The 20855-nt window shown below is 37.8% G+C and overlaps 1 protein-coding gene across 6 annotated transcripts in view; it reads left to right on the forward strand.

Moving 5' to 3' along the window:
* Positions 1-20855, forward strand: part of CPQ (carboxypeptidase Q) — a 201952-nt gene that overhangs the window by 71589 nt on the left and 109508 nt on the right. The gene's annotated exons all lie outside the window — the stretch shown is intronic.

The following is a 20855-nucleotide window of genomic DNA, read 5'->3' on the forward strand; positions in this document are numbered from 1 at the left end:
AATTCATTTGGCAGTGAAAATTTTTAAGCTTATCAAATTTTTATCGGAACAGAAAATGCTTTGAACAGAGCTCATAGGTGACACTGCCACTTTATTTGCCTGCTCATTATGATAAATGTTTATAGTGTGTTAGTTACAGCAGCAAATAACAAAAAAGCTTTATACTCATTGCTACTTCAAAATCAAATGTGATGACCAAAACCTCTTTGCATTTGCTGGATCAGGCGCTTTGACTCATTTTTTTGGAGAAAGTATTTTTTCTGAAAGTGGTCCTGTTAACTTGTGCAAATGTAATCTTATTTAAGGAGCCAGAAGTTAGTTGCATTTTAACCCGTACAGTGTGTTTCATCACCCTGAATGTTGCTGGTGACACCACCTGTGACCTTGACTGTTCTGTTCCTTCCTCTGCCACAGTAGCTGCAGCTGTGACACAGCACTGCCTGCAGCATTTTGTCATCCTTGTCAGTTTTTAGGTTCAGGTCACTGAGCATCTTGCAGTAAGGACCGGTAGTCTGAAGCTGATTAGATGTTCTAGAGAAATGCATTTAATGGGTTTATTGCTTTGAGTTTAGTCCATGTTGCTGAAAAGGTACCATTTGTGCTGGTAGTAGGGTAGAATTTCACAGGTACTGAAAAGTCTAGGGTGTGTTTTCTTAATCTTGAAATCCAGATAGAGTTATGAAGTTACCCCCTGTGGGAATATTTGATACTTTCCAAATTTACAATCCAATAATAAGAAAAGGAGACTGAGCTTTGTTCTCACCTAGAACAAAGATTATGATTGCACTCCAAATTTTGCTGTATGCAGATAGCTGTAGTTGTGTCCATAGTATTCCAGCTTTTCAGGACACTTAAGCAGAATAATGGGGTAGTTACCCTACCAAAGATTTTACCACTGAAAGTAGGGATTCAAGAAGTGGATGACACATAGGGAGCAATTAAAATACTGCTTTGTTAAAAGTCTAGAAGTTTTTAAAACAGATTTTAAAAGAAAAGTTCCAGAAGTTCAGAGCAAGTACAGAAAGCTGTTTGACAAAGTGGGGGAAGCTGAGGGATTAAACTCACTAAGAGGATTTTGAGGCATGGGGAGTGACATGGTTGGGCAGTAGAAAGAGAAATCCTTTACTCTGTCATGTTTAACTGTGGAATTAGGATTGTCAGAAAAAAGGAAGTTACAAAGGGGAGGTAATGAAAGGGATGGAGGGAGGTGTGAATCACGGTATGTGCACAGGGAATTAAAACAAGAATGACTTCACAGGATAGTAAGAGACAGAAGACCCAAGTTTTTTAAATCCTGACAGAGAGAAATGAGAAATGTCAGATAATATATTTGACAATCTCTAACTGTTCAGCTCTTGTGAAATGGAAGTCTGTTCTCAAAGCCAGCATTCCTTGCAGGCTGCTCTGGGTCCTAGAGGTGTCTGCCAGCTGGTCGTCTTATGTGCTCACAAACTCTCCTCTTCAGATATTTTGTTCTTGATGGTTGCATATAGGTTTAAATTCTCCAAATGTAGTAATTTTTTGGCCATTTCTATTACTAATATTTTCAAGAAAAGGTAATTCTTTTCTATCACTCCTTTTCTCAGACTGATACAGAGGTTTTCTGACATTGAATTGACTCAAGCTGCCACACCACCACATGATGAAATGGCGAGGATTAGTTGCTATTTTTTGTATCTTAGATGGGACTTCATCTGGAAGTCCATCTTTAGCTTCCAATTTTCAGTCCTGCAAAGGAATAGTATTTATCACTTTAAAGGAATTCAGTGGAAAGAACACAAAATGTAGACACAAGATAGGGAATGACAGGAAAAAAATGATTGTAAAATAATTGTTTCTGGAAGTAGGTTGGTGGGAGAGGAAGAAAAATGACTGCACATAACAAGAATAATTGCTAGGGATAACCTAAGCAGGGAATATTAGATGGAATATCATCAAAAGATTCCTGACCATGACGTTTAGCTGTCTGCAGAATGGCTGATCACTTAGCTCCCTGAGTTTGCTTGGTTTATGTTTAAATGTTTCAAATGCTGCAAAATACTGACAAAGAGAAAAGTTTGCTGTCATATTCCATCTCTTCTACCTCTAGATTTTAGTCTGGTTTTGTTAGTTCCACTAGCTTAATAAATTAAATTCTACTTTAAAGGCAGAACAAATTCCAGTGTATGAAAAAATTACCTTTGCTCAGCTGTCTTGTTACTGGAGAGGCCTTGAGACATGCCCAGCCCAAACAGAATTGTGGGCTGTCACGATTAAATCAGGCTCGATTTTGGGAACTGTTGCTTCTTCTCAAAGCTGATTTTTCTCTTTTTCTTACAGCCAGTGGTTTTGGTTTTTCTCCAGATAGTGAACATGACAGAAGCATGTCAGAGCTAGTAAGAGATGTTTTCATTTATTTAGTGTATGATTGTTTCCATGGCCTGGAAAGTTTGAGAGAAAAGCATGAAAGAGAAACAAATTAGTTTCTAAAATATCTGCATATGCAGCTTGTGAAAGAGTGATGATTTTCATTCGATAATTGCCCATTTATGTAGCAGATAGTGAATGAGCCAAAGGTGGCTGTGGCAGAAGTCACACAGCTGTTGGGAGCAGAGTCATTGCAGTTGTCTTTGTAAGACACTTTGGAACAGGCTGAACTTCTGCTGGCCTTGCATTTGCAGCCTTGTACATCTTTGATGCTGCTTTGGTATTCAAAATGTAGTTTAGTATATTTTCCTCTTGCTCATCCAATCCTTTGATCACTTCTGTTTTGATGGAAATTGAAACTTGCCTGGACTATTTACAGCAGATCTCTGGAGATGATGACTTCCACCTTCTGAAATAATCCATCTTTTCCCAATATATATTTTAGGGACCTGCTTTTATAGCTCCTTCAGGTGCTTCATGGTGTAGTGAAATCTAACAGGACAAAGTATTCTGCCTTTAGGGTGATGTTAACACTGACTTATCCAAAATGGTACATTTTGCTGAATTAGGTGAAAGCTACAACAAAATTCTTTTAAAGACACTTTGTCCAACTTGGGGATCAAGGCAGATCTGGTTATATTCCCATCTAAGCCTCTCATGGAAAAGAGAGATTAATTGACTTGCTGCTGTCTAAGAAGTGTTACATCATGAGGGTACTGAAAATTTGAGGACATTTGCTAGACATTGGTCCTAATTGCTGACTATTTACATGGGAAGTTAATGCATGGAATGCATGATATAAACCAAAAGAAATAATAGATACTATAAATATTGCTTGTTTCAGAAGGATGCAGCCAGACTAATCAGAACTATATTTAAAGTGCATTAACTGTAAGTGTTTAGACAAGATCCAACAGATTGTTTCTTGGCTGCTGTAGAGAAGGCTTATGCACTGCTTCAAAGGCTTTCATACACAGGGCACTCACAAGGGTCAGAGTGTCCTTGTATCTCCCTTCTGTAAAAGCCATGAGTAAAAAAGCTGTCTCCTTCTCTGCTTTCCTGCTCTGTTGATATGAATGTACACTAGTTGTGTTACACTTTTCCTTTCATAAAATTAAAGGGCTCCCACCTTCAGCCACGCTAGTCAAAAGAAAAATGCTTAAGATTATTGTACATCTTTTGCTCAAATTTTATTTTTTTAAATCTGTTAGCACTGTCCTCTGCTGCCTTTATGCTTTTATTTGTTTATTTTTAAAAATCTGTCAAAATTTGCTTCTTCTTCTTCTTTTTTTTTTTTTTTTTTTTTTCTGCAGGAGATGTTATTTAACACGCCATCTATCGAACAATTTAGGTGTGTGGCTAGTGCTCAGTGTCAGATATATACTTCCAGCAGGCACTGGGAGAAGAGGAACTTCCAATCAAACCACCAGGCATACACAATGGTTTCTTTGTGCCTGTGTTTAACATGTTCCAACTAATAAAGCTAACTAGAACTTTCATTTATAATGGATGCACTGCCAAAGCTCCTGACACTGAAAATAGTAACTTGTTAAAAGTAAGTATATATGAACAACAATTTAAAAAAAAAAAAGAAAATTGCAACCCAATTAATAGAATGTGACCCTTGCAGAAAAAAAAAACCCCAAAGGTCAGACCATGTTCTTTGTTTATTGACTTCCTACCTACAGAATGTTGCTTGAAATTATTCTCTGTAGAGACTCATGTTTCTCTGGCAAAACTTGCAGTCTATTGTGGTAAGCATCTGCATTTTGGGAGGGAAGAGCTTCTTGGGAAAAGGTCAAACTTCATACTGCACCAAACTAGTGTAACATGCAAACAGTGCTATTTAATCAGCAAGTGATTTGACACTCATAGCATCCTATGAGGTCAATAATAAGGGAAATTATAGGGGTGCTGGACATGTCAAGAAACACCATGGAAGTTGTTAAGATTTTGAGATGAATTCTGAGAAACTAAGTGAAATTAAATAGTCCTTGGCTTTAGGTTTGGAAAAAAAAACCTAAAACCAAACCAAAGCAAACAAAACAAGCAACCACCCCCCCCCAACCAAACAAAAAACCCTCAGAAAAACCACACATAACCACTTCCCCCATCCCTCAGAATGTAGTCCAGACCCTGCAGAGGGTCTTGGGAATTGGCTCACATATTAATTTCTTTAAATGTCTCTTACATCATATGTTGTCTGGATTAAAAACATTTGTGTTCGAAAGGTCTTTTGCTTCTATCTCTAAACAAAATACAGCCATACATTCACTAGAATTTCAACGTGGTCACTGTTAAATACTCCTGATGTGATAGTAATACACTTAGTAATTTCCCTTCTATTGAGACCTTTGGAAAAACAGTTTTCTTGCTATGTTTGCTTGCCATGAAGAAAATACCTTTAAAATTTATAGTAGTAGTCTGGAGTCAAGAAATATGGTTTAACATCCAGTGAATTGTGTTTTTATGAAAAGTTGTGTATACTGTCCTGGATTTAGGGGGAAGGCAAACACTGCAAAAACAAAATGCAGAATCACTGAGGCTGAATTCTTCATTTTACTTTATCACATTTACTATTACCAGCCTAGATAATACCACAATCAATATTTCCCCTCAAATATAGGAATAATGTAGTTCTCTGGTTTTCGTATAATCCTGGATTCCAAAATGTTACTTCAGAAAAGAAATTTGCTACAAATGTCATGTGAAATGAACTTTCATCTTGTAACACTCTACTGTATTTTGTATCTGCATTCACTTTCTCATATTGAAAAACATGTGCATCTCATTTTATAGATAAGTTGTTGTTGATTTGAGTCTTTCATGATCTAAGATTCTGAAAACTAAAAATTTAATAACTTGTCAGACGTTTAAGGACAATTGAAATGTTACATTTTCTGGTTAGAAAGCACACATGTCATACCTGAAGATGTATAGCCTGTTATGAAGTTCTAAATATGAACAGTGCTTTATGAAGTGTTTTCTTCTCTGTATCCTCCATGGTGGTCAAGTTGTCAATAAATAGGCTCTTTGGTTGAATAAACTGAGAGGAAATTCAAGCTGAATGTTGGAGATGCAGAAGAAAAGGCTGAAATTGATTTATGGAATATTTTTCCAGGAATGTGATACAATTTCTGCATTTTTACTCTCTCTGGTTGCCAATTTAAGTTGCCCTCTCCCCTCTGTCCTTTATTTGATTATTCATTTTCCTGTCTTTCAGACAAAGTTACTCTGATTCAGCCTGAGATGAGTAGTGGGAGAGGAAAGGAGTATCTTTTGGAGATAAATGCTCTCTTTTGATTTGCTTGGTAGCCAAAGTAGTCCACTGAAGAAGACTGACCCCTCACACCTGTCAGCCATGCTGGGTTTCAGATTCCTCCCTGAAGTTTAAAAATTGAGAATGGGGAAGATGGCAGGGAAGTTTTAGTTACAACCAGGTACTTGGGCTTTTGGAGACCAGTGTGTACCTACAGGTGCAACTGATGATCAAGATAGCCTGGAGGGCTAGCAAATGAAAGTCTCCAGATGGCAGCTATGGTAAGGATGGTATGTGGTGTTGCCAAGATAACCTGATGATGGAAACTCTTTGGCATTCTCTAATGCAACTTTTGTTATTACATGAGAAGTCTAATGTGTTTAATACCCACCCTTTGCCAGTACAGTCGTTGTTCAGTGTACCTTGAGCTTTTATTGGGCTGTGTTGTTCTTTCCAGAGGAAACTCAGGTCTCTGATAAACACTTAAAAGTTTTTCTGTAACATTTGTAGCCTGGTTTTCCATCCTGGTTTTATTTCTCAGTGTTTCCTTGGGACAGTTTGAAGATATTGTGTCCTTAGTACAAGAATCTTCTGTAGCTCAGTAAAGATCATTACTGTGGCAATCTAGCACACTTTTTTTGTAGATGTTCATGTGTGTACTCATTTGTACTTTCACTGGTGATATGCTCAGAACAAAGAGCATGTTGCAAAAACACCAGCCAATACCTGCTTCCAGGGAGCAGTTTCTATCAATCTCTTCACCTCAAACCTATGCTGTTTTGATGATTCTGGCAACAAGTCATGTTCTCTTGACATACTTGAATTGGAGTCAACCCTTTCTACAGAATCGTGGAAATTTTTTATCTGCTGCTTTCTCTTTACCTCATTTGACTTCTTTACTGTCTCTACTAACTTCTTCCCTTGTGTATTTATAAAGAAATTAAATATTAGTTAGCTTCTTTTGAAAAGCGTGTTTATTAGAACATGTAGAATAACTGAATCAGTTGTAGAATAGGAAGTGTTAGGTTGGTTGTTAAATTGCAAAGTTTGTAGGCAAAGTCCTGGAAATATTTCAGTTCTGTGTCTATTTTCCTTATGTGTGGCTCTGCTATGATTACAATGGTGTAATTAAGATAGATTAGTATTGAATGTCCTGAGGCTGGGAAGAATAAAAGTGAATTACTCGAGCGAGATCTGCAACTACAGTCTGAGTTTTGTGAATGTAAGTAGTTTCAGAAAATGATCATGCAACTTAAGTGTTTTGGGGATATAGGCATTGCAGAGGACCCGTTTTTTGGAGTAGCTTTTTCCAAGAGGATGTTTGACACATATTTCAGTATGGCAGGAGTAGCACCTGCTAGCAGAGTTGTTTTGTCTTTTTTCATTCCTAGTAATTGAACAAGTTAATTTGCATTTTGTTTCATTTGTAGAATGCAAAATCCAGGTGAACACTTTTACTTACTCTTGAAGATCAATTAAATAAATGCCTAAGTTTCATTGTTGTTCTGACCTTACCTTGGAATTGACAAATTTTAAAAGCCATAATTAAAATGTCCTCACTTTTGAACAAATTGGTGACTCACATTCCCTTTGGTCTGTCCCTGTCTTATGTGGTTAAAAAATGAACTGTCCACCTGAAGACTTCAGTCTCTTGAGAAGAACATGATGGACATAAGAAATGCTGGCCAACATTCAAGCATATTTTTTTTGTTTCAACAGGTATGAAGCTCCCACGAATAGCTTGGAAAATGAGTAGTAAGCTGTGTAAGACATCAGTGGGAGGAGAAAGGTTCACAGATAGCTACAGATTCCTATCAGTTATTCTGAAATTTTTGTGTTATTAACACTAATAAGTGGGAATTAAAAATTGCTGAATGTACTCAAATAATTAAAAATACTAACCAGATTTTTCATGCAGTTATGTCTGATAACAAGAACTGGAGTGGATGCATTAGGAGAATCTTGTTCTTTGCATCTGTATTTCTCTCTGTGCAATCTTGCCAGAAGTTTATTTAAAGGATAGAATAAGTTTCTTTTAACATTCAACTATTAAAATATTTAAGCAGGTACAGCCCTGATAAAATCTTAAGTAAACATGCCTTTCAAGCTTATTAATTCAGGACATACAATTAGTTTTGTGTACTACTGTGAAAACCATTGTGTTTAATTTTGAAAGTTAGAGACACAAAACCTAATAAAATTAGAATAGGAGCCTCTGAGAAGAGTGCCTGAAGGAGAAATTAAATTCATTCCAACACAAGGAGATATGAAGTACAAATAGAGCAGCAGTAATAATTTTAGTATGACACAAGGTTTCATTAAGAATCTATTTTATTGCATTCGGTGTCAGGGTTGTGGAAGCTGACTGAATGTAGGGTCTTTTTTAATACTTATCTTAGAGAATAGACTAATGTCTAATAGCAGTTTGTGGCACTTGCCACCTGGTTAGCCAGTGCTATATAGATGTCAGAATTTCTGTAAGCACACATTCCTCTGGCATGTGTGAAATTGGGGAGTGCAGGGATATTTAGGTAAATAAGTTATTTCAGCTTGCAGCCATGGGAAGAGAACGAGAAGGAGGTGACATTGGCAATGAGACGCAACCTTTCAGATGAAGGTCAGGGATTTAAGTCTAAGGCGAAGTGACAGGAGTGTTAGTTAGTACTGACAGATTTTATGTGGCCTAGGGACATAAATTTGATGTTAAGTCCAAGTAGACAGAAGCCCACATCACACAAACCTATCTGTATAACCTGGATCGAACTGGTGTTTCAGATGTTTTTTCTGATTTCCTCTCTCCTTTCTGATGACCCTCTGGACATGGGGGAGAAAAAAAATCACCAGCTCAAAAGGTTTCTCATGCTATGGAGGACATAAAGAAATTTGTGCCTTTGAAAATGCAGAGATATTACCAACCTGCAGCCATTCCTTAGGCATCTGATAGGAGGGAGGTGGAGTCCATGTACAAAGCACAGCTCAGTTTGATTCCAGAGTGTGACCATGAGGACAGCTTTCCCACTTTTTGGGGAAATGCTGTAATCAATCTACGTATTCCTTCTAAAGACTACTCAAATGTTTCACATATGCTGAACCAATTCCAAGTGGGATAACTTCAATTTTATGGTCCCCCATCTTTGGTAATCACACTGTGATTTTGGAAAAGAGCAGGACAAGGAACCTTTGTATCTCCCCCCTTTCTCTTAATGCAGTTGACTTGTTTTTCACATTTCTGCAGGGCTCTGAGTTATCCATCTGCTTTCTATTCTGTGTTGGGAAAGCATTGGTTTGTGTCTGGCATAGAATTATCAAATCATAGAATCATTTAGGCTGGAAAAACTTTTGAGGTCTTGGAGTCCAACTGTTAACCTGGTACTTCCAAGTCCACCACTGAACCATGTCCCTAGGCATCACATCTACATTCTTTTAAATACCTCCATGGATGCTGGTTGCACCAGTTCCCTGGGCAGCCTGTTTCAGTACTTAACAACCCTTTTGGTGAATAAAATTTTCTTTCTGTCCAATCTGAATCTCCCCTGGCACGAGGTGAGGCTGTTTTTCTTGTCCTATTACTACTGCTTGGGAGAGGAGGCCAACCTCCACCTGGCTACGACCTCCTTTTAAGTAGTTGTAGAGAGCAATAATGTTACCCTCGAGCTGCCTTTTATCCAGGCTGAACTACCCTGGTTCCCCCAGCTGCTCCTCATAAGACTTGTGCTCCAGACCCTTCACCAGCTCTGTTACCCGTCTCTGGACACATCTGTGCATGCATTAAAAGATGGTAACAGGCAGCAGATATACAGAGCCCAGGCAACTCACGCACTTGAACTGTCTTTCAGCCTTGGAGTAGGCCAAACATGTTGGAGTGCATATTGTCACTCTTTTTTCCTGCTTTGCCACGTCTGTACTTTGCACCAGGTTTACCAAAGTCCCCTGCACTCTAAATGCATTCCAGAGCCTCTGGGTTACTGCTTCCAATAAAGCAAATCTCTTTTAACTTAGAGCAGAAATTCCACCCTGGAAATCATCCTGACAACAGTTGTCTCATCTGGTCTTTTGCAGACATTGTTTGAGTTTGAAAATCAGCCTCTTCTTTATCTTGGTGAAAACTTGTGTCAAGCATACTTTAAGTTTCACAAGAGTATATAAACAAAGAAATTAGGGACAGATAAACATGTAGGGCGTGCTATTGCTTTGTATCAAAACTCTGGTTTTTTGAGATACGCTAATGGAATTGAGTAGGGAAATCTGCCAGTGTTGCTTGCAGCTACTTAGCTGTGTCTTTGTGACTTTGGTAGGTACTAGAAATTAGTGGACTGAATTCTTGCTTGTGTGAAGACATACAGTTCCAATAATTTCTATATAAGACGGGGTTTCAAGTCTCTATTTCTTAGTATTTTCCATAGAAGCTGTCATAAATATAAGAATAAATATTAATCTTCACTCTATTCCTACATAATAAACAGTTGCTTAGTCCCATTTTATTGACAAAGAGATCAATACAGTATAATGAACTAATGTGAATGTAGAAATAAGAAATAATTATTTTAAGTCGACAATTAAGCCTCAGTGGAAGTGCTGTTTTAATGATCAGCATCAAAAAGAAACTGAAGGGACTACCATTGGTGAAAGAAGACTTGTAATTTGAAAGTTGTGTTGATACTTTGAAGACATGTTTCATACAATATATAAAGTAATTATTTTTATGGTCAGTAAGATATTTTCTTTCATGTTGCAAGCCAAGTAATGTTCTGTTTCTGTGGATTCATTCATCAACTTTAATTTTTACTGTGGTTTTGACTGCCCTAAGTAGAAAAGAGGTCTTTTGTCTTTTGCTAGTGAAATACTGTATTGAAGATTACAGTTTTACTTTATCCATATGGACCTTGACGGACACGCTGGGCTTTGGTAGAATTGATTGCCAGGTTGTGTTCTGCTTTTTGTATCTCTAACAAAATTTTCTGAGCAAAAGAAGTGTGGATTATATATTGATCCAGAAGAAAATGTGAATTAATCTTTCTGGAATCAGTGTCTGATTACAAAAAGTGATCTCTGGAGATCACATAGCCTGACCCTGTACTCAAAGCCATGTCAACTAGAGCTGGTTGTGTAGGGCTTGCGTCTTGAATATCTTCAAGGACAGAGACCCCACAGACTCTCTGGACAGAAGTTTCAATGTTCTACAGTCCTTGTAGCAAAAAAGCTTTTTCTTATTTTTAAGTGGAATTTCTTCTATTTCAGTTTCTGCGTGGTGCCTCCTGTTCTATAAGCGGGCATTGCTGACAAGAGTCTGTCTCCCCCTTCTTTACATCTGCCACCAGGAATTTATGCACTTCGATGAGATCCTGAAGCCTTTTTTTCTCCAATCCCAGCTCTATGTTGCCTTTGTTGGAAATTATACAACTTTTTTTTTTTTTTTTAACTATCTTTAGTCAGGGATTTGTTCTTCTTTGCCCAAGGAGAAGGGTATTGAAGTTTCTTTTCAAAAGACTCTATTCCCTGGGTGAGGCCTGATGAGCTTAACACCTCAATGGACTGAGAGTTGCCAGAATATGCACAAGTGACCATTAACAAAGATTACCCTCAAACATCATCCCCTGGTGTGTTGGAGACCCTTGGTCTGGGAAAAAAAATCAATAAAAGAATCAAAGAATGAGGACAAAATTATCATAAAAGGTAAAGGGATCAATAACCAATAGGAACCCAAATATTAAGAATTGTGTAATTTGGGACCAATGAACATTGAACCAAAGAATTGCTTTGGGTTTATATGTATAAATATGTGAAAAATATAGTAAAGAACCATGTGTGATGGGATGATTTTCACTGCATGACCCAGGCATGTGTGGATGAAATTATTTCTATTGCACATCCTGGCCAGAACAACATCCTGGCCAGAATAAACTAATGCCTTAATTCTCTAACACTGAAAAGATATTGTTGGAGAGGTTTTTTCGTGCAGTTTCGGTGACACCTCCATCACGTCTGTGATCCAGTGTAGTCTTGTCTTTCTTGTTCTGGGGAGCTCCAGGCTGGACACAGCTCACAGATGTGTCTCAAAAATGTATAAGATGTGTCTCTCCAGTGCTGAATGGTGGGGAAGGATCACCCTCCTTAACCTGCAAGCAGCACTCTGCCTGATACAGCTTGGGTGCCATTGGCCTTGTTTATGGCACAGGCACCCTGCTGGCTCATGGTCAATTAGCTGTCCACCAGGACCCTGAGCTCCTTTCTCTGCCAAGCTGTTTTCCAGCTGGTCCCCAGCATGATCCTTGAAAACCAGCCAGCTCTCCTGGACTCTTATCTCTCCAGCTCTGTCTCCCATAGGATTCTTACAAACAGATCCTTGAACAGGCTAAACACTACTTTTTCCAAGACCAGAGCTCACATCCTGCCATTTGCCTTAGTCCTTCTTCTCAGGATCCTGAGCCCCACCATGTTATGTTTACTGCAGGCCTTCACTGCATTCCAAATCAGTTCTTCCTTGTTCTTAATTATGAGATCTAACAGAGCATCTCCCTGATGGATTTATTCCATGGTGGATTCCTGCAGTTTTGGGAATGCCTGAAGTTAGTGCTGCATTGACACATTTATTGTACAGTTTAGAAACAACGTATATGGGAAAGAGAAAATGTTACATGCAGATTTTAAAAATCCATAATGAATAATGAGAATCTTTAAAAAAAGCCCTGTAGATAATAAGAGGATAATCTTAGCAAAATTCTGAGAAAACTTGTGCAGGTGCCAGGAATGTAGGATAAGCCATAAAAATAAAAAAGGGTTATAGCAATCAAATGAAAGACTAATTGAGTGTTTTAGCATACTAGACAATGAAATCCTTTGGGCATGGAGGAAATGGCAAGAGCCTAACCTATGTGAGGATTTGTGGAATAAGAGAGAAAGATCAGAAAAGCCTCTGTCACAGACTGTGAACACAGGGCAGTGAACTGTGTGAAGAGTCTTTGCTATCCCAGCAGAAAGGCCTGGAGCCACTATCCACTGTGAAGAAACAAGGACAAGTGGAATCACTAGTTCTGATAGGTCGTTGTGACTTTAGAAGTGGGACACTTCTGGGAGAATGGATTACATGATCAGCACTCCTTTTAGTATGTGTAATGGTGGGACCACGGTGTGGTAAGACACAAAAATTTCATTGTGTTCAGTTGTTGGTGATGAATAATAAAAGCATCTGGAGGTGTGGCTCACAAGGCAGGCTTGTCAGCTGACTGTGTTCAAAATCCACAGTGATGGCCCAGCAGGGCACATTTTTTAATAAGGCTTGTGTTATAATGGGTATTAGTGAAAATATTTTCCTAAGGGTAAGCACTGAAACAGTTTTTCCAGAGAAGATATAGCATTTTTAATGTGAGAAATTTCAGAACTTGACTGGACAAAATTCTAACTGATCAGATACAAGTTGATCCTGCTGCAAGCAGGATGTGGAAATCAATGCACAGTCAGAAGTCCCTTCCAACCTCAGGTTTTCTCCAATGACTGCTGCCTGCACAGGGACATAAGTGCTAGTTTTTAAGCCTCCTCTCTTACAGTGCTCTGCTGTTCATACAGCCATGTAGGGGTTGTTTTGACTTGCTTCCATCAGCATTCTTCTTGGGGGATTTTAAAGTCTATTTTCTTGAGGTCAGTTGGGAGGTAGCTACTCAGGATGGCTTTCAGGACATTTTAGGTCATCACAATGCTCTGAAGCAGTGCTAGTGAGGCAATGTTATGACTTATTAAGGGGTTCTCTGGTGTTCTTGAGAGGAAACAGTATTTTTAATTTGTTTTGGAGAAAAATCTACTGTTTTTACAGTTTTAAAAAGGGAAGCTTGCTAGTAATGCCTAGTATCACTGTGTACAAATAGGCTTTGTAAATGCTTCCGCAAAAGTAGTAGTACTGGATATTAGTGTTTATTTTAGCTGAGATTAGTTTTGATATCTGAAAAAGGGAATTTCAAAGATAGAACGTTTGAGGATGTTGCTAGATCTGTAATAATGTGGAATCCTTTATATCCCTGAAGTGAAAAATATATAAATACATATACTCTAGATTATACAAATTATCTACTATATAAGTAAGGGAAGTCTTCCTTTGACAACTGTAGAAAAAAAGAGCTTCTCTATTCACATCAACTCAGATGCCATTTTAGCTTTCCTACAGGGATATTGCAGAGATTCTTTGCTGATCTTTGAACAAGAAAAAAAGCAGATACAACATCTTTTTTTATTCAAGGGTAAGTGATATTTCATTGATACCTGCTTTTGTTTAGAGGTAGTTACTGTTACAATTTTCCCACTTAAAACCTCTAGAAGTGGGTTGAAATATGTAATTTTAAACCCTTATTTTCAAAATAGAGTATTATGAAGAGTGATATTATTTCTGAAATGTCACAGCTCAGGAATAGGAAATAAAAGATGCTGGAGGATTAAATATGGAAATTCTAAGTCTTATAATCCAACATTTAATCTGAAAATGGTAGTCATTTCAATACTTGCTTATCTTTTGAATGCTCATATAGTTTCTGTCTTATTACCTTTACTACTATTCTCTTATCAGTAATAATTTATTTTCAGACTAATTTTGTCCTTCACTGTCATACATACTATAAATGATACCAGCTCATTTACTACTAGTAGTTATTAACTACTCAGTGGTTTTGAGACTCACTTCAAACAGGGAGGTTTGATTGCAGTACTTTCCAAGAACACTTCAGTTTCAATCACTTCTACAAAGTAGAGATACAACTTTATAGAATTTACTGTATGTTGTGACACAGGGGCTCTTTGAAGGTTAATCAGATTTTTAGCAATAATAGGGTTGGATTCTTGTGTGACTGAGTCACTTCTGTTTCATGTGCAGATCTGTCATTTAATCAGAAGCCTGGAAGTTAAGACTTAATACACTGCATATTAAGTAGAAAAGACGGTTGTTGTTTTAATCATTTTTTTTCCTTCTGAACCTCACTATATCTTTAGGACTGTAAATTAGTTGAGACAGCTAGACTGATTATTTAAAAACCATTCCTAATGTGCGTAAAATCTAATAAAAGGAGCTGTACAGTGAAGTCATATTATTTGGGCACCAAAGCTAAAACTAATTTGAAGAAATATCCTTATATATACAAAATAAAATCCACTAAATGTGGTAATGTTCCTGATTTACATGTAGGGCATGATTTAATCTAATTGCAGTTTAACTGGGGGCAGTTTGTGTTTTCTTAAAGGCAAGTACAAAAACACACAAATCTTTGTAGCCCAAAACAAAAATTTGGGGAATGGCCAGAGTAGACTGTCATAAAGAGTTTTAATCAAGTAAGTTTTTTTACAACTGAATATCTCTGATACAGCTCCATGCTTGAATTTAGCTGTTGAAGTTGATAAAATTACACACAATAGAGTAGGCTTATGTTTAAGCATTACTGGACAAAGTATTTTTCTTCTGGTAGCAATGCCCCACACATCTTCAAATACAGGAGTTTATATTCAAATATGTGCATTATGTGTATATCTTACCTTGCATGTGAGTTTAATCCCATGCCATATGTACTATGTTACAGTACTCAGTACTCTGTGTTGCTGATGGGCACTCAGCTTTGTCATCCTGTCGTCCTCAAATGTTGAAATGCTGAGCTTGAATAATGATAGTGTATACAAAACACAGTGTCTCAGCAAGAACTGTTTAAATGGTTATCTTTCTAATGCAGTGCTTGAGAAGTTTCGGTCAAGTATTTATCCTGCTGTTGGAAGAGCTGGGTTGGATTCCAGAATGGAAGATGATGTGTGATGTGTTTGCTGCAGTCAATGTGGTGCTACAGCACATAGGATTACAAATTCAGATTGTTTAGGTTTCGGAAAACCTTTGGTGGAAAAGCCAAGGGACTGATTTACTGTTGTAATTGTGCTGCATGATACAAATTAAATAACAATTATAAATATTTTAAAACTTGAGGAATGTTGGTTTGCATACAGGACTGAAGTTCTGCCTGGACACAAAATATCAAGTAGGAAGGGTTGCATTTGTTTTGCTGTTTGACTTGAAGAGAGAAAGGTTTGAGGCGGAGTGGGAAGAGAATGAGTCAGGGCAGAAAAAGCTATATATTTCCTTTCCCCCCCATAAGAAGAGGGAAAGGAAATATAGTCTACAGATTAAGAAGTGCTTTAAGGAAGGATGCTGTGAATACTGGTGCCAGCTTTGCTATGTGGGTAAGGAGCACAAATGCATGTTGCTTGGTGTTGCCATTTTCCTGAATATATTTGGAGGCTACTACTGTGGATGATGCTAATACATCCTAAAATTGCCATGCCATATTTACTACTCTATATCTGTAAACCTGTGTATATGAAGACTTTATTTAGTCATAGTTTTGAAAGCAAGTTAAGCATGATGGGCTTAAATTTAGTCCTGCCAGCTGTTTTATGTGCCCACTAGTTAGGTACATGATATGCTGCCTTTCTTTTTTTCCTTTATTCTCATGCTGTTAACACAGTGAAATGAAGAAAATCTCTAAGTCCTTATAAACTGAAGCCATCTGGCTGTTCATAGCTGTAATGCTATCCAAATGCGTAAATTACTAAAAATGTATTCCCTTATGCTTAGGAGCACAGGCCTGAATTTGGTGCTGGGTTCCTCTGTCGAGAGAAGCTGGGATTAAGAATTTTTTTAGTCATGGTTTATTTAGTGCCATAAATTTTTTTGGGACTAGAGAGAATAGGAAATTGTGAAGTGAGAGAATATTTGTGAGAATAAAAATGAGTAATGAATATCTGGGGAAGGAGAGAAATTATGGGCAATTTTTAAATTGGATTAAATAGGGGATCCTAATCTGACTTCTGTTTTCCTCTGATTTTGGTCCAAACACAAATCAACTTTATATGCTGTTTATATGTTTAAGGTAAGTATTGCACAAATACCCCTGCACTGGCAGGGGGTTCATGCAAGGAAAATATCCAGTTAAATAATGTAAGACCTTGTTTTGGTACTTAGAATTTCAGATGGACTTACTTGGAAGCAAACTGGAGAAAGTGAACCACAAAAATTTGAATAGAAACGTTTTTCACGGGTTTCCAGGTAATTATGAACTGGATGAGAACACTGTAAACTTTTGTTGCCTGAGGAAACAACTAACTTCTAGCATTATTTAACTGAAAATGTTCATGAAGAGTTGAAAAGAACTTGAGTTACAGTCTAAAGGACTTCACTGTTTAAGCTCAGTGTTTTGGCATACAGATGCTTGGGGTTTGAATGTGTCGTGACTAAAGCCGCTTGATCTGTTTCTAATATCCTGTTTAGTTCTTGGTCATACCCCGTGCAGCACTACTGGCTGGGGATGAAGGGCCTGGACAGGGGCCAGGCAGGAAGGGACGTGGGGGTACTGATTGACAGCAGGCTGAACATGAGCCAGTGTGTGCCCAGGTGCCCAAGGCAGCCAAAGGCATCCTGGCCTGTATCAGCAATAATGTGGCCAGCAGGAGCAGGGAAGTCATTCTTCCCCTGTACTGGGCACTGGTGAGGCCACACCTTGAGTGCTGTGTCCAGTTCTGGGCCCCTCAGTTTAGGAAGGATGTTGAGGTGCTGGAGCGTGTCCGGAGAAGAGCAACAAGGCTGGTGAAGGGTCTGGGGCACAAGTCCCATGAAGACTGACTGAGCAACCTGGGGTTGTTTAGCCTGGAGAAAGGGAGGCTCAAGGGAGACCTATTCTCTACAACTGCCTGAAAGGAGGGTGTAGGCAGGTAAGGCTTTGTCTCTTCTCCCAGGCAACCAGCAACAACAAGATAACACAGTCTTAAGCTGCACAGGGGGATATTTAGGTTGGACATTAGGAAGAATTTCTTCACAGAAGGGGTGATTGGACATTGGAATGGGCTTCTCCAGGGAGGTGGTGGAGTCACTGTCCTTGGAGGTGCCTAAGAAAAGACTGGATGTGGCATTTAGTGCCATAGTCTAGTTGACAAGGTGGAATTTGGTCATAGGTTGGACTTGATCTCAAATGTCTTTTCCAAACTTACTGGTTCTGTGATTCCATGATTCTGTGGTTATATGATTTTTTGTGTATGTGATGTTTAAGTTTTCTTTCCTCTTACAAGTTAAGGTGCTCTTTATCTTCACTGTCTGCTGGAGGAAGATGGAGAGAAAAGTACTTTTCAGTGTTTTGAATAACGAAAGTTATTAATATGCTTTTTTAAGAGTAATGTATTGATAGGCAGATTCATTCAATAAAAATTCTATTCTGTGAACCCAAACCTTCACCCATGAAGTCTTCTTCATCCATGAAGGGCAAAGATGAAGAATCATTACTCTTCCATTACTCTTGCATTACCTGATATACATCCACTAAATACCTCTGCATGGTGGTTTTCAAAACTTAATACAAACGTTATTCTAGATTAAATGAAGTGACTGAAAATGTTGCTTGTAGTTCTTTCCTAATGTTTAATATTTATGATCTCTAAGGTTGCATAGAAAGAAGCCTTTGCTTTAACTAAAAAAGGGATAGACATTTCTTAAAATTCTTTTTAATCAAGCAGAAGGTAGTTCACCTGCATTTTATGAAGTTGTTGCACGACAAATGCAATTTGCCTGTGTGACTACACATGGAATGCGAGATTATTTAGTGGCATAAACCATCCTGCTTAGAAAAGGATGACATATGCACATGTATGTGAATATGTGGTTCCTCTTCCTAATATTCTTGTGTTTGGAATATTCATTTTTTTTTTCAAAATATTTCCATATGCTTGATTGAAATGCACATGACCTAAAGGCAGCCTATAGAAATCATCATGCTGATGCAGAAGGAAATAGAATAAGAACAATTAATCTTTAAGTTGTCCTATTACATGCAAGCTGTCTTATTCCAAATTTATTTTTAGTCAATTTGGCAAATATGTATTGCTGTATTTGTACTGTCCTGTACAGTTGCTTATGGTTTCTCTGCATATTTAAAACAAATTCTTATACTTACAGATACTTACAAGCATTGCTTTGCAATGCTTTTGTTCTTCTGGCATTTCTATAGGGTTGTTTTGTAAAAGTTATTAGTGTCTGTGTAGTTTTAGAGCTGAGAATCACATAACTGCATTTTCCACATTGCTTTCAAAGCTATAATCATATGGCCTTGATAGCTTTAACTGCCTTTGCTATTAGCCCACCTATACAGAGTATTACAATGCTATTATTTTATAATATTACTTTAAAGAATATAGTGGTTTAGACTGAATTTCAGAAATATTTCCATTCATTGCTGAGACACATTCCATCTACTTAAAGACCAAGATAAACACAGTGGGTTTTGTTATTTTATAACTGGATCTTTTTTTAAGAATGTCTATGGCTATCAGCATGATCAGTGAAACTTTCATTTCAGCAGCTGCTATAAAAACATCATAGTTTGAAAAAAAGAAAAACTGTTTTGAAGAAACTTTCACATAGAGGTACAATGGTTGTATTTATGTAATTGCTCTTGGCAACAGCTTCAGTAAATTTAAGTCGAAGTTCATCCATAAAATTAACTGACTTTCTCAATCCACTTGAACTTTGATCTGTTTTGGTGTAGTGTTCTGGAGTTAGTGAAGAAGCTTTACAATTGGAGTCTGTAACCCCAAATGAGATTACACCACCTTCTTCTGATTCAGAATTTCCTGCTGTTGCAATATGTGTTGTTCCACAGAAATGAGGAGTAATTCCCTCTCAGACACTGTTGAGAATGCTCCCAGGGAACAGCATGAGTGATGTATTCTTTCACTGCTAAAGAAAAGGCATCCTATTGTAAACTTGGTTGTTTCTCAATGAGTTTACCAACTTGTTCTAAATAATTCCCTTAATCTTGAAACACTGTTTCCCAGGAGACAAAACAGTTATTTTCTTAAAACAATTTTTTTCTTTAAGAACAAATAAACTACATGGTGATTTTGAAGCTGTGGAATAGACATCCTTTATACCACACACAATTGTGTTTTCACTCAGAGCCTTTTCTGTTCTTTTTAAAAAATTATTATTATGTGTGGATTCCTTATTGAGTGGATTGTATTGAATCTGCATCTGTTGGCTGCAAAGCGTGGTGGTGTTTGAGCTCTCTCCTGCATAGGCAGGTTGCAGTGGGGCTGCACGTTCAGGAACGAACAGAACACGGAGCAGAATTCATTCATGCATTGCCCTCACTACCAGCAAGTAGTGCAAAGTCCTCCCTTAGAAGAAAGCAAAAAGAACAGCCACAGAGAGCATTTCTCTTCTCTGCACTCGTTTCAGGAACGTTTCTGCCTCCAAAGCTGGTATTGCTTTTCTCAGATGATCTGGTTTCAAGCTATGTTGCTGTTAAGTACTTCTACTGCAGGGCAGTGTCCCTGAAAAATGTGCTGTTTGCAGTCTTTTGTGTTGGCCCTTTGAGGGTCATGACATTAAATCACAAAATCACAGGAATACCCCTGAGAAATTCTGAGGCTTTTACAGAGGGGCCATCCATCCAAGTTTAAGCACTTTTAAAGGAGGGGACATTTGGAATAAAGATTGCAGCATGTCTATTTTCTACCAAGAAAATGAGTCTGTGCTGGAAAGCAAACACATGTTAAGGCTGGATAACCAGAAAAGGGAGTTGAGATGTGAGAAGGAAAGAGTAAGCTGTTCTTCAGATTTTGATCACAAGCTTTTTCTGCTTCTAAGGCATGACTGTTCTGTTTCTTGTAGCACACACATTTATAAAGATCTCACAGTCTATTTTCCAAATTTAAAGGGGTTTGGTGCATTCTGGTTGGACCCATGGCAGTTCAATGGGTATGATTATTACTTTCTCATGGCCTTTGTTTAATACTATGGGTATTTCAGTTCTGTTACCTGAGTTTGTGTTTGGTTAGATGAAAAAACAGTGTTGTATGATGAGTACTTGATACTTTTTATCTTGCCATGATAGTCCATTATTTTAATAACCAGTGAAAACATGCTTAGATTTATCTGACATGAAGAAGAAAATAGAGATTTTCATGTCTGGGCTCCAAGTTACTTCCTTGCAATGTTTACTGCATACTTTACAGCATAGGCTCTTGCCCTCCAGGAGTTATAACAGGAAAAATGCATTATGTTCTCATTTACAGTGCTAGACCAGTTGTCCAGTGATGAATGGTAGATGAGATAATATGCCAGGAGATCCTCATCCCTCAGGGAGAAAAAGGTGGAAGAAAGAATGAATATTTTTTACATTTTTCT

The sequence above is a fragment of the Motacilla alba genome, chromosome 2 (genome assembly GCF_015832195.1).
Source record: "Motacilla alba alba isolate MOTALB_02 chromosome 2, Motacilla_alba_V1.0_pri, whole genome shotgun sequence".
Lineage (NCBI taxonomy): Eukaryota > Metazoa > Chordata > Aves > Passeriformes > Motacillidae > Motacilla > Motacilla alba.